Raw genomic sequence first — 14,362 nt, 5'->3', positions numbered from 1 at the left:
TTAGAATATGTCTGATTTTACAATAATAGTTACATGCCTTAGATAAATGATTCCTTTACCTTATTATTATTCAGACTATTAAAATAATTTTATTTTTATATGATGAGGCATATTTTGAGATCTGTTTTTCCTTGAGTCTACAAGACCATCTACTTTGGTCCTTCTATATATACTTTATCATCATTTTGAGAGTTATGAGTGATTTCCCTTTTAAATAATCCTTGGTTTGATTCGTTGAGTACGTTTTGTAGTCCAACTTCCTCTTTAGACCTCAGGTTTATATCAGGATAAATAATCACGTCTTTGTTTTGATATCACATTTCTATCTAATCTATTTACCCTAACCAAACTCGTTTTGAAAATGACTCCGAGCTTTAGCAGAATTTATTGAGGCTTCACTAGATTCTTGTGAGTCTTTCATTCTTTTCCTAGACAGTGTGATCTGCTTTAGCATTTCGACGGCGTTCTTGTTAGTGATATATCAAAGTGCGATGAGTTCATCTACATCCACCACTTTCGAATCCTCATCCATCAATGCCATAAGGGAGAGGATTGGCTCCTGATTGTCAATCATCTTAGTGATCCATTCAATTTGAGCATTCCCTTCAAATTCACTTATTAGTACATCCCACATTTGATGAGCATTTAACAATTAATATAATAAGAATGACACACATTCCCCAATTTAAGTAACTATTGCATATTTTGCAATGCAGCCCTTCTTCTTTTTAATTTTTGATTGGGGTCAATTCATTTGTTCTCATCAAATTGCGGTATAAACTCAATTTCAATAATATCCCAAACTCTAAGCTATTAAAGTAATTTGCCATCAGCCCTTTACATTGGCTGAAATTATTTGAGGTTTGACCAAATATTGGGGATTCAATACAACTGTTCAATGCCATTTCGAATCTTATAAAATATCTGAATTAAGTAAATCTCAATTCAAGTTAACTTGCTATGATACCACTTTGTAGTCCCTAACGGCACTTAGAGGGAGGCTTAAGAGAGTTTCAAAAACTCTTTTTACGTTTTTCAGTTAACCCCTCTAAACTAATAAGTCAAATGGTTGTGTACAAGTAAAGTAAATAGAGTAGAGTTTAGAGATAATTGACACGCATATTGACAACAGAGTTCATCGTAAAATGCATGTCTCCAGAGTAAAGCCACCTCGTCGGCGCCTTTCTTATTACCCAAAAAGAAAGGATACTGTTAGTGACACGTGATTCCAAATCGTGTGGATTGTCACGACCAACTTCGTGTACAGGTTAGGCTTAAAAGTCACAGCTGGCAAGTCCTACGCAGAGGATCATCACAAAGCTTTAAGTGTATTGAGCGGAAAAGCTCGAGGTAGTATACTCCTTCACGCCCTACAAGTAGACCACACTAGTTAGGAAGTAAAGGATCTAGAACTACTACACACTAAACTATCTCCTAAAAGATAAGTCGAGTGGATTTGAGTGTGTTGAGAATGATATTGCAGTTTAAGCTCACTCAACAATGGAAGCTGACAAGAGTTACAAATTAATGCATTTTGAAATGTGAGATGTAGCTAGCTTAGCAAATCTAAAGTGATAGTAAATCTTTATATAGTGGAGGGGACTTCAGATTTGCTAGATCCATTCCAACGGGTAGAAACCTGTTGGGTGGATTGTACAGATATTGCAGATAGAATTTCCACAAAATAATTTAAATTATATTTGACAACTTTGTACGTTTATCCTCATGCAGAATGATCAATACACTTTGTTCTCACAAAACTTGCCAAGGCGCTCCATACGTATACTTCTTATAGTTGTTTTTCATTTTCTTCTGGTTGTTATTAATATTTCAATAGTTATTTTTCATCCTCTTTTGATTGTCTTTCATCTTCTACTAGTTATTTTTCATCTTCTTCTCATTGTCTTTCATCTTCTATTAGTCGTGTTAAATCTTCTTCTAGTTGTTTTTCTTCTTGTAATCATTGTGTTTCATGTTCTACTGGTTCTCTTTTATCTACTACTGGTTGTATATCATTCTTCTAGTTGTATTTCTTATTCTTTAAGTTGTCTTTCATAATCTACCAGTTGTTGACTTTCATCTTGTGCTGGCAGTCTTTCATGTTCTACTAGTTCTCTTTCATCTATTACTGATGGTATTTCATCTTTTTCTAGTTGTAATTGATTTTTCTTCTAGCTGTCTTTTATCTTCTATTAACTGTCTTCATCTTCTACTAGTCGTGTTTTATCTTCTTCTAGTTGTCTTTTCTCTTGTACTAGTTGTGTTTCATGTTATGCTAGTTGTGTTTCATTTTCTCATAGTTGTATTTGTCTTTCATGTTCTTCTAGCTGTCTTCCATCTCCTTTAGGTTATCTTTTATCTTATACTAGATGTGTTTTATCTTCTTCTAGTTGTCTTTCATGTTGTATTGTTTGTCTTTCATGTTGTATTGGTTGTCATTCCATCTTCTTCTATTTGTCTTTCATCTTGTCCTGGTAGTGTTTCATATTCTATTGGTTATCTTTCACCCACTACTGGTTGTACTTTATTTTCTTATACTTTTCTTTTATTTTCATCTGGTTGTCTTTTATTTTCTTCGTCTTGTACTGGTTATATTTCATGTTCTAATAGTTGTCTTTCATCTTCTCCTAATTGTATTTCATCTGTACTAGTTGTCTTTCGTCTTGTACTGGATGTGTTTCATGTTCTACTAGTTATCTTTCGTCTACTAGTGGTTGTATTTCATATGCTAGTTGTTGTATTTCATCACCTTCTAGTTCTATTTCTTCTTTTTCAAGTTGTATTTCATCATCTACTAATTATTTTTTATTTTATTCTAGTTGTCTTTCTTCTTGTAGTAATTTTCTTTCATATTTTTCTAGTTGTCTTCCATCTTCTTCTAGTTATTTTTCATCTTGTACTAGTTGTGCTTCATCTACTATTGATTGTCTTCCGTCCAGTACTTGTTGTATTTTATTTTCTTCTGACTAGTGGCCTAGAAGGATTGATCTGATTCAAGTAATTAGGCTTTGAGCAATGAGGGTAAAATGGTGGGTTGTGGCTTCTTGGGTATGACTCCATACTAGTATTGTCTGCAAACTAGTTCTTGGGCAGATAGGCCTAGTTGTTGATGTTAGATATGTATTAAGTTATCTTATGTTGATCACTTTTACATGTTATGTTTATGAATTGGATGCTACATGCATTTTGTTCCATGAAATTTATGTTTATCTATAGAAGTGTTCAAGAAGATGCTCTTGGTCTTGAACCATAGAACTATATGATGATAAACATAAATCTCTAAAATGTTCACAAACTTGGTTATTAGCATGGAACACTAATATAGCATGATAAGTTTGTCATGTTGATTAAAGTACATTGTAGTTCTATAAATGTTGATAAATGATTATCGTTTAATAACATGAGTATATGTCAATAGTATCATTGCCCCTCATTTATAATGAGTTATGATATTTTATGGGCTCCTTGGTAAAGTAGAATTATAATGCAGGCAATATAACTAAAGTGCAGTTATATATTTATAATTTACTTAAGAGACCAAGAGACGAATATATAATACAAAGATAACACAGTCCGACTTCGTATAATATTCATAATATCATGTGGCAAGGAATAGACACGAGTGATGTTAATTATAACATTATTTTAAGGGATCGTGTATTGTAAAATGATACTTTACATCTATGTCATTTGGGTAACTATAATGTATAGCTAGTACCGCTTATAGTTTATGGTAATAAAATATTTTATACCATTGCCAACATGACATGGATCCCACAGGGTCACACCAATAAGGAATTAATTAAAAATGCTAGCTCCTAGATTTATTTGACATGTTTAACATGTATGACATGCCTAATAAATGAGTTTCTTTACTTAAAATATGAGATAAATAATTATAAGAATAATTATGAGATATTTTGAATTTAATTAAATGTTTAATGCAATTCAAATATCTGAAAGATTAAGCGGGAAAATTCTTTACGGGCTGCAAAAGAGAGTTTTTGTGGATAGTAAAGTGTTCTGAATTTTTACCACAGTTTCTGGCCAAAACAGAAATAGTTCCTGACCAAAACCAAAGTGTAAAAATACAGTGTGTTCGCCATCTGGGGAAACAACTACAATGCTCTAAACACCTTGAATTAGAGTGTTGTATTAGAGTTGTAAATACCCTATTATCTTGCAATCTAGAGACACTCCTAGAGTATTCCAAACACCTTTAATTGGAGTGTTCTATTAGGGTTCTAAATGCCCTATAATCTTGACTACTTGGAGTGCTACCAACACCTTTAATTGGAGTGTTTTATTAGGATTGAAAATGTCATATTCTCTTGCCATCTGGAGACACTACTAGAGTGCCCCGAACACCTTCAATTGGAGTGTTGGATTGGAGTTGTAAATATCCTATTATCTTGCAATCTAGAGACGCTCTTAGAGTGCACCAAAAAACTTTGATTGGAGTGTTGTACTAGGGTTCTAAATGCCCCATAATTTTGCCATATAGAGACACTATTAGAGTTCTCCAAACACCTTCAATTAGAGTGTTGTATTAGGGTTGTAAATGCCCTATTATCTTGCCATCTAGAGACACAACTAGAGTACTACAAAGACCGTCAATTGGAGTGTTGTACTAGTGTTGTAAATACCCTATTATATTGCCTTATAGAGACACTACTAGCGTGTTCCAAACACCTGCAATTGGAGTGCTGTATTAGTGTTGTAAATACCATATTATGTTGCCATATAGAGACACTACTAGAGTCCTCCAAACACCTTCAATTGGAGTGTTGTATTAGGGTTGTAAATGCCATATTATCTTGCTATCTAGGGACACTACTTAAAGTGCTGCAAACACCTTCAACTGGAGTGTTGTATTAGGGTTGCAAATGCCCTATTATCTTGCGATATGGAGACACTATGAGAGTTCTCCGAACACCTTCAATTGGAGTGTTGTATTAGGGTTGTAAATGCCCTATTATATTGCCATCTGGAGATACTACTTGAGTGCTCCGAACTACTTCAATAGGAGTGTTGTATTGGAGTTGTAAATACACTATTATCTTGCAATCTAAACACACAACTAGAGTGCTCCCAATTCATTCAATTGGAGTGTTGTATTAGGGTTGAAAATGCCCTATTATCTTGCCATCCGGAGACACTACTGGAGTGCTCCGAACACCTTCATTTGGAGTGTTGTATTAGGGTTGTAAATGTCATATTGTATTGCCATATAGATACACTACTAGAGTGTTCCAAACACCTCCAATTGGAGTATTGTATTACGGTTGTAAATACCCTATTCTCTTGCCACATAAGAGATACTATTATTGTCCTGGAAACACCTTCAATTGGAGTGTTGTATTAGGGTAGTAAATGCCCTATAATCTAGCCATATAGAGACACTACTTGGAGTGCTGCCAACACCGTCAATTGGAGTGTTGAATTAGAATTGTAAATGCCCTATTATCTTGCCATCTGGGGACACAACTATTGCTCTAAACACCTTGAATTGGAGTGTTGTATTAGAGTTGTAAATACCCTATTATCTTGCAATCTAGAGACACTCCTAGAGTGCACCAAACACCTTTAATTGGAGTGTTCTATTAGGGTTCTAAATGCCCTATAATCTTGCCATATAGAGACACTACTTGGAGTGCTACCAACACCTTTAATTGGAGTGTTTTATTAGGATTGAAAATGTCCTATTATCTTGCCATCTGGAGACACTACTAGAGCGCCCCGAACACCTTCAATTGGAGTATTGGATTGGAGTTGTAAATACCCTATTATCTTGCAATCTAGAGACGCTCTTAGAGTGCACCAAAAAACTTCGATTGGAGTGTTGTACTAGGGTTCTAAATGCCCCATAATTTTGCCATATAGAGACATTAATAGAGTTCTCCAAACACCTTCAATTAGAGTGTTGTATTAGGGTTGTAAATGCCCTATTATCTTGCCATCTAGAGACACTACTAGAGTGCTACAAAGAACGTCAATTGGAGTGTTGTATTAGTGTTGTAAATACCCTATTATATTGCCTTATAGAGACACTACTAGCGTGTTCCAAACACCTGCAATTGGAGTGTTGTATTAGGGTTGTAAGTACCCTATTATGTTGTCATATAGAGACACTACTAGAGTCCTCTAAACACCTTCAATTCGAGTGTTGTATTAGGGTTGTAAATGCACTCTTATCTTGCCATATATTGACACTAATATAGTGCTGCAAACACTTTCAATTGAGTGTTCATTGATATAAATGCCCTATTATCTTGCCTTATAGAGACAATATTAGAGTTCTCCAGAAAAATTCAATTGGAGTGTTGTATTTGGGTTGTAAATGCCCTATTACCTTTCTATCTGAAGACACTACTAGAGTGCTCCAAACACATTCGATTGGAGTATTGTATTAGGGTTGTAAATGCCCTATTATCTTTCCATCTGGAAACACTACTAGAGTGCTCTGAACACCTTCATTTGGAGTGTTGTATTTGGGTTCTAAATGCCCTATAATCTAGCCATATAGAGACACTACTTGGAGTGCTGCCAACATCTTCAATGGGAGTGTTCTATTAGGGTTGAAAATGCCCTATTATCTTGTCGTCCGAAGACACTACTAGCGTGTTTCAAACACCTGCAATTGGAGTATTGTATTAGGGTTGTAAATACCCTATTATGTTGCCATATAGAGGCACTACTAGAGTCCACCAAATACCTTCAATTGGAGTGTTGTATTAGGGTTGCAAATGCATTATTATCGTGCCATATAGAGACACTATTAGAGTTCTCCGAACACCTTCAATTGTATTAGGGTTGGAAATGTCATATTATCTTGCCATATAGATACACTAGTTGGAGTGCTGCCAATACCTTCAATTGGAGTGTTTTATTGGGGATGTAAATGTCCTATTATCTTGCCATCTGGATATACTACTAGAGTGCTCCGAATAACTGCAATAGGAGTGTTATATTGGAGTTGTAAATACTCTATTATCTTGCAATCTAGAGACACAACTAGAGTGCTCCAAAAACATTCAATTGGAGTGTTGTATTAGGGTTCTAAATGCCCCATAATCTTGCCATATAGAGACACAAAAAGAGTTCTCCAAACACTTTCAATTGGAGTGTTATATTAGGGTTGTAAATGCCCTAGTATTTTGCCATCGGGAAACACTACTAGAGTGCTCCAAATACCTTCAATTGGAGAACCTATCAGATATCAGGATGCCCTGCACCATATCCAGCCCCTCTGCAACCACACACGGTTCCCCCGAACCACATGCCTGATAGCACATGGATGTACTGCAACCGTGCGCAGAAACGCACGGTTCGCTCCTGTCACCTAGTGAGGGATTCTAACACCTGCAATTGGAGTATTGTATTAGGGTTGTAAATACCCTATTATGTTGCCATATAGAGGCACTACTAGAGTCCACCAAATACCTTCAATTGGAGTGTTGTATTAGGGTTGCAAATGCATTATTATCGTGCCATATAGAGACACTATTAGAGTTCTCCGAACACCTTCAATTGTATTAGGGTTGGAAATGTCATATTATCTTGCCATATAGATACACTAGTTGGAGTGCTGCCAATACCTTCAATTGGAGTGTTTTATTGGGGATGTAAATGTCCTATTATCTTGCCATCTGGATATACTACTAGAGTGCTCCGAATAACTGCAATAGGAGTGTTATATTGGAGTTGTAAATACTCTATTATCTTGCAATCTAGAGACACAACTAGAGTGCTCCAAAAACATTCAATTGGAGTGTTGTATTAGGGTTCTAAATGCCCCATAATCTTGCCATATAGAGACACAAAAAGAGTTCTCCAAACACTTTCAATTGGAGTGTTATATTAGGGTTGTAAATGCCCTAGTATTTTGCCATCGGGAAACACTACTAGAGTGCTCCAAATACCTTCAATTGGAGAACCTATCAGATATCAGGATGCCCTGCACCATATCCAGCCCCTCTGCAACCACACACGGTTCCCCCGAACCACATGCCTGATAGCACATGGATGTACTGCAACCGTGCGCAGAAACGCACGGTTCGCTCCTGTCACCTAGTGAGGGATTCTAACACCTGCAATTGGAGTATTGTATTAGGGTTGTAAATACCCTATTATGTTGCCATATAGAGGCACTACTAGAGTCCACCAAACGCCTTCAATTGGAGTGTTGTATTAGGGTTGCAAATGCATTATTATCGTGCCATATAGAGACACTATTAGAGTTCTCCGAACACCTTCAATTGTATTAGGGTTGGAAATGTCATATTATCTTGCCATATAGATACACTAGTTGGAGTGCTGCCAATACCTTCAATTGGAGTGTTTTATTGGGGATGTAAATGTCCTATTATCTTGCCATCTGGATATACTACTAGAGTGCTCCGAATAACTGCAATAGGAGTGTTATATTGGAGTTGTAAATACTCTATTATCTTGCAATCTAGAGACACAACTAGAGTGCTCCAAAAACATTCAATTGGAGTGTTGTATTAGGGTTCTAAATGCCCCATAATCTTGCCATATAGAGACACAAAAAGAGTTCTCCAAACACTTTCAATTGGAGTGTTATATTAGGGTTGTAAATGCCCTAGTATTTTGCCATCGGGAAACACTACTAGAGTGCTCCAAATACCTTCAATTGGAGAACCTATCAGATATCAGGATGCCCTGCACCATATCCAGCCCCTCTGCAACCACACACGGTTCCCCCGAACCACATGCCTGATAGCACATGGATGTACTGCAACCGTGCGCAGAAACGCACGGTTCGCTCCTGTCACCTAGTGAGGGATTCTAACGAGCCCGTATCCCCTTCAGCAACCATTAGATCATACCTGAACAGAGAGGGGGTGGACTTTGATGAAATACTCAAGAGGCTCAACCATTTGAAGACCTTTAACAAACTTATGTGTGAAGCTTTTGCGGAATTCTAACGCTATTGCGCCCGAGAAGGAGTCACCTTCGCCGGTGCGCGCCATCCTTTCTAAGTCTGCAAGTTCACTGGTTCTGACCCTTTTCCTTTAAGTCTCAGAATTGATTGACATCACTAATGATGAGATTTAAGCTTGGGGGAAAAGGTGTAGGAACCATGTAAGGCATTGCATGTTTACTTTTCATACTTGTGAAAACTAGGGTTTTACCTAACAAAGAATAGGATCTCTTGTTAGACTTGTTAGGATGTTTACTTAGTCTTTGTTGTGCATGTTTGATTTCAGTCATTACATTTAGGTTTAGGGAGTCTATACTTGTTGAATTATCAAAGAAAAGGGTTTGGATGATAATTGTTAAATCAAACTTGAAACATCTATCTCCTCCAAGACACTTGAATGATCTTTTTAGAATAAGAAAAACTAAGACTAACAACATATTTGAGATTGAAAAGAAAATTTCAGAAATAACTTTATTAGAATTGTTACATGTGAGAACTTTTATAAGGTTGGAAATATTCAAATTACATTCTTTTTAAGTTTTGACCTTGATGATTTGGTGAAGTCTAAGGATAATTTCTAGATATGCGTATTTAGGAATTGTGTGTGTTCATAGTGAGCATGACTCTAACTTTGCATATTTATTTACTTTTTCAAAAATAAAAAATCAGATCATAAAGGGAATTGTGAAATGAATGTTTATCTTCTTTATAATTATTCTCATAGTAATAGTTTTAAAATTTCTGTTTTTGAGAAATTCCAATTAAAGTCGAGAATGGTGTTGTGAATGCAAAGTTTCTATTCCTAAAAGATCCTCATTCAAGTACAATATTAGAGTTTGAGCAAGCAATTTCATAGCAAATCCAGATCTGAAATAATTTAACAAGTCTTGTGATTCAATTTGAAAGCAATAGACAAAGGTCCCAACCAAGGTAATATGACCCGGGAACGAATTGTTTTGATTTTCTTGGGGACAATCAAATCTTTCACATTTGTAATCTTCGTATTTTATTTGGGGACAAACAAAATCCTCAGATTATTTGTTCGGGACGAACAAAGGTTTAAACTTGGGGGTGTGATAGGGGTCAAATTTGTCATTATTTTCCCTATCACTTAGCCTATATTATTGTCATTTATCGAGTTACAATTGCTTATTTTTTAGAGAATCATATTCCTTTTTGTTATTTCACTTGATTTTAGAGAATTACAGATTTTCAATGATTTTGGAGCAAAAATAGGCATAAAACAAGCAATTCTGACACCTCAGCCTCAGGCGCACGGATGCCGTCATCTGCATGCTATCCAGGAACGCTACCACATGGATCTCAGACAAACTGCACAGCGCTATCGCAGGCAGTTATGCTGCCCGTGCGAATCTCAGCCAAACCGCATGCTATTCCAGCATCCGCACGCAGAAACTGCCAGAACAGCAATTATGAATCTAACTTCCCAATCAAGGCCTATTTAAGCAAATGGACGTCTGGGAAAGAAAGAGGCTCTCACTCTAGACATAACACAGAACAGAATACATATTTGAGAGCACTTAGAACTAGGGTTTTACTCTAGTGGAGGCTATGCATAAGGAAATCATCACGGAATAGCAAGGTCTCTACTAGAAAAGGAGGAAGGAACAAGACGTAAAGACGGCGTGCATGAGATAAAGGGGCAGCATAGGTGTTCTCCTTCCATCTCTCTTAACTTATGTATCTTGTTTCTTTTGTTGTTGAACCCGCCATGAGCGGCTAAGCAACCCTATTCTAGGGTGAAGACATGTAATCTTGAATTCTTATGAGTTTAATTTAGTTGTTCATTTATAATTATCTTTGCACTATGATCTGAATTCTTACTGAGATTTTATTATGCCTTATGATCTTGTTTATTGTGTGATTAAAATGACCTCGTATGAATGGAGTGTAGAATCCTTTCATACATAATTGGGGTTAACCAATATCCAACAAACATAAGTTATCTAAGTACAAGTAGAATAGAATGACCAGTTGACCGCTTGTATTCGAACCATAGTTAAGGAACCTATTAGGATATGGTTTAGCAGACGAATGTCGCATTCCATAAGTAGTGGGGCAATCTTGATTATTGACATCTTGAGATATTAGTAATTGGGACTTATTATTAATCGTAATGCTACTAAGCCTTACAAAGTACTCAAAGGGTACTTGCTCAGTTAGGGTGTTGTGAGTACGACCCAGAGATCAGCACTAGAACAGGATTAGCAGCTCTCAGATCGCAGAGATACCAGTATAGGGCATGTACGGTTCTGGCCAAATCATGTGCGATTCCGACTGGAGTTGTAACCAGATCTTGTACGGTTTACCCCAAAATGTGTGCGGATGGTGACAGAGCCGCATGCTATTGAGTGACCATACGCTGACAGGTATTAGCAATAGCACACGGTTGGTGACAGACCGTGAACTATTATTGTGACAACCAGAACCTAGATTAAACAAGTTTGAATGATAGAATGTTTGATTCCCTAGAAGCCCATCTTCTAAACACTTAATCTACTACCTCTTCTTTGTTGTAATCCAATATTACAACTGAGAAATCAACAATTAACCTACTAAACACAATCAACCAACCTAAAACAACCGATAACCTAGACCTTAGTTTACATCTTAGATCTCTTAATACACCATCCCTGCGGATCGACACCCCAATCTATACTACATGGTAGATTCATGCGCTTGTGAATCGATAGTAAGTAGAAATTAGGGTTATAAATATTATTAGCATTGATTTACACCCCATCAGAGTGTAGTATCATAACACAACTCACTCCACCCGGTACACCTCGATGGAATGGTGTATCTGAAAGGAGAAATCAAACATTGCTTGATATGGTTCGATCAATGATGTGCCAAACTGAATTGCCTCTTTATCTTTGGGGATATGCACTCCATACTGCGGCTTACACACTAAACTTAGTTTCGTCTAAATTCGTCGAGAAAACTCCTTACGAGTTATGGTTAGGAAAGGCTCCTAACTTATCATTTCTCAAGATTTGGGGATGTGAGGCTTACGTTAAATGTTTGATGTCAACCAAGCTAGAACCCAAAGCGGATAAGTGCTTCTTTATTGGTTATCCTAGAGAAACGAAAGGATACTACTTTTGGCACAAGTTAACAAATAGAATACTTGTTGACAAGGGTGTAATATTCTTAGAGAAGAAATTTCTTCAAAGATTGAAAAGTAGTGGGAGCAATGTAACTCTTGAAGAAACTCAAGAGACACTACAAGATCATGTGGATCAAGATATCCCAACCATGGTTCCTATGGCTAGTGGGAGCATGTATAGTTCCTCAAACGATTGAGGAAGATGATCATATATCACCACCAAGTGTTCAACCAATGCAAGTTGACCTTGAACACATTCCACAAGAAATTGAGGAGGATGTTCAAGAGGTTCGAGAAGAACCACAGGAAAACCAAGTGCCACAATAACCAAGAAGGTCAATAAGGGTAAGAAAGAAGCCTGATTTCTATCTAGGTCTTCACGAAATTTCAGTAATGGATACTGAAGATCCGTTGACCTTCCACGAAGCAATGAATAGAGATGACTCCCAATTATGGTATGAAGCTATGAAATCTGAAATGCAATCCATGTATGACAACCAAGTTTGGGACTTGGTAGATCTTCCTCAAGGAAAGAAAGCCATTCAAAACAAATGGGTTTTCAAAAGGAAGTTAGACATGGATGACAACATGACAACTTACAAAGCTAGACTCGTTGCAAAAGGATTTAGTCAAGTTCAAGGAATTGATTATGATGAAACCTTTTCACCTGTAGCCATGTTTAAGTCCATTCGGATTTTGTTGGTCATTGCTGCATTTCATGATTATGAAATATGGCAAATGGATGTCAAAACAATGTTCCTAAATGGGAACTTGGAAGAGGAAGTGTACATAGTACAACCTCAAGGTTTTGAAGATCCAAAATATGGCAGTAAAGTATGCAAGCTTCGAAGATTCATTAATGGATTAAAGCAAGCATCAAGGAGTTGAAACAAACGCTTCGATGATGAGGTTAAACACCTTGGATTCATCCAAAGCGAAGAGGGACCTTATATTTACAACAAAGTTAGTGGGAGTCACATTGTATTTTTAGTCTTGTATGTCGATGACATACTCTTGTTTGACAATTTCAAACCTCTAATTGAGCAAACAAAAATTTCATTGAAAGATGTTTTCTCAATAAAAGACTTGGATGAGACTCAATATATCTTATAAATAAGGATATATAGAGATAGGTCTCAAAGACTCATTGGCTTAAGTCAACGTAATTACATTGACAAAGTGTTGAAAAGATTCAACATGCAGAATTCCAGTCACCAAGCCTATGCAGGTCCTGCTCATTGGACTATTGTTAAGAATATCCTTAGATACCTTAATAGGAATAAGGATAAGATTCTTATGTATGGAGGTGAGAGGAAACTCGTTTTAGATGGCTACATCGATGCAAGTTTCCAAATCGATTATGATAACAAGCGATCACAATTAGGGTATGTCTTTATTTCTGAATGGTGGTGTCGTTAGTTGGAGAAGTTTTAAACAATCAACTACGACTGACTCAACCACCCAATCAGAAGTGTTAGCTACTGCTAATACATTTTGTCATTCAAGACTTCATTAAGGAAGACAAAGTAAATCTTTAAAGGTGAACAAGGATTGTAAAATAATGAATCCGCTAACAAAGCCCTTATCTCAAGCCAAAAGGCAAAGTCCACCTCAACCTCGTGGGTTTGAAGAAACATCGAGGGTGGACAGAGATAGAGTAATGAGTCGAGAGGGTGACCCTAGTCTTAGAGTTTATGCATAAGCATAAGAGGTAACTTTAAGAACAAGTGGGAGATTGTTAGATATGTGTTCTAAAAGTTATCTTATGTTGATCACTTTTACATGTTATGTTTATGAATTGGATGCTACATGCATTTTGTTCCATGAAATTTATGTTTATATATAGAAATGTTCAAGAAGATGCTCTTGGTCTTGAACCATAGAACTCTATATGATGACAAACATAAATCTCTAAAATGTTCACAAACTTGGTTATTAGCATGGAACACTAATATACCATGATAAGTTTGTCATGTTGATTAAAGTACATTGTAGTTCTATAAATATTGATAAAGGATTATCGTTTAATAACATGAGTATATGAAATATTTCATATACTGAATAGACCCAACAAATGAAAATATTATATGGGTTATGTTAGTGTCATTAATATTTTCATTGTGTCTCGAAATTCGAAGATATGAGATGTATTTCTTTTTCACATGAGAAATATATAATGTAATTAGAATTAAAAAATACTTATCATAAGTGGTGATAAAAATATTAGTTCCTTATATATGACTTGTGTGGGAGAGAGATATATGTCAATAGTATCATTGCCCCTT

Source organism: Carex rostrata, chromosome 8 (assembly GCF_964058835.1).
Source record: "Carex rostrata chromosome 8, lpCarRost1.2, whole genome shotgun sequence".
NCBI lineage: Eukaryota > Viridiplantae > Streptophyta > Magnoliopsida > Poales > Cyperaceae > Carex > Carex rostrata.
This window is presented reverse-complemented; position numbering follows the sequence as displayed.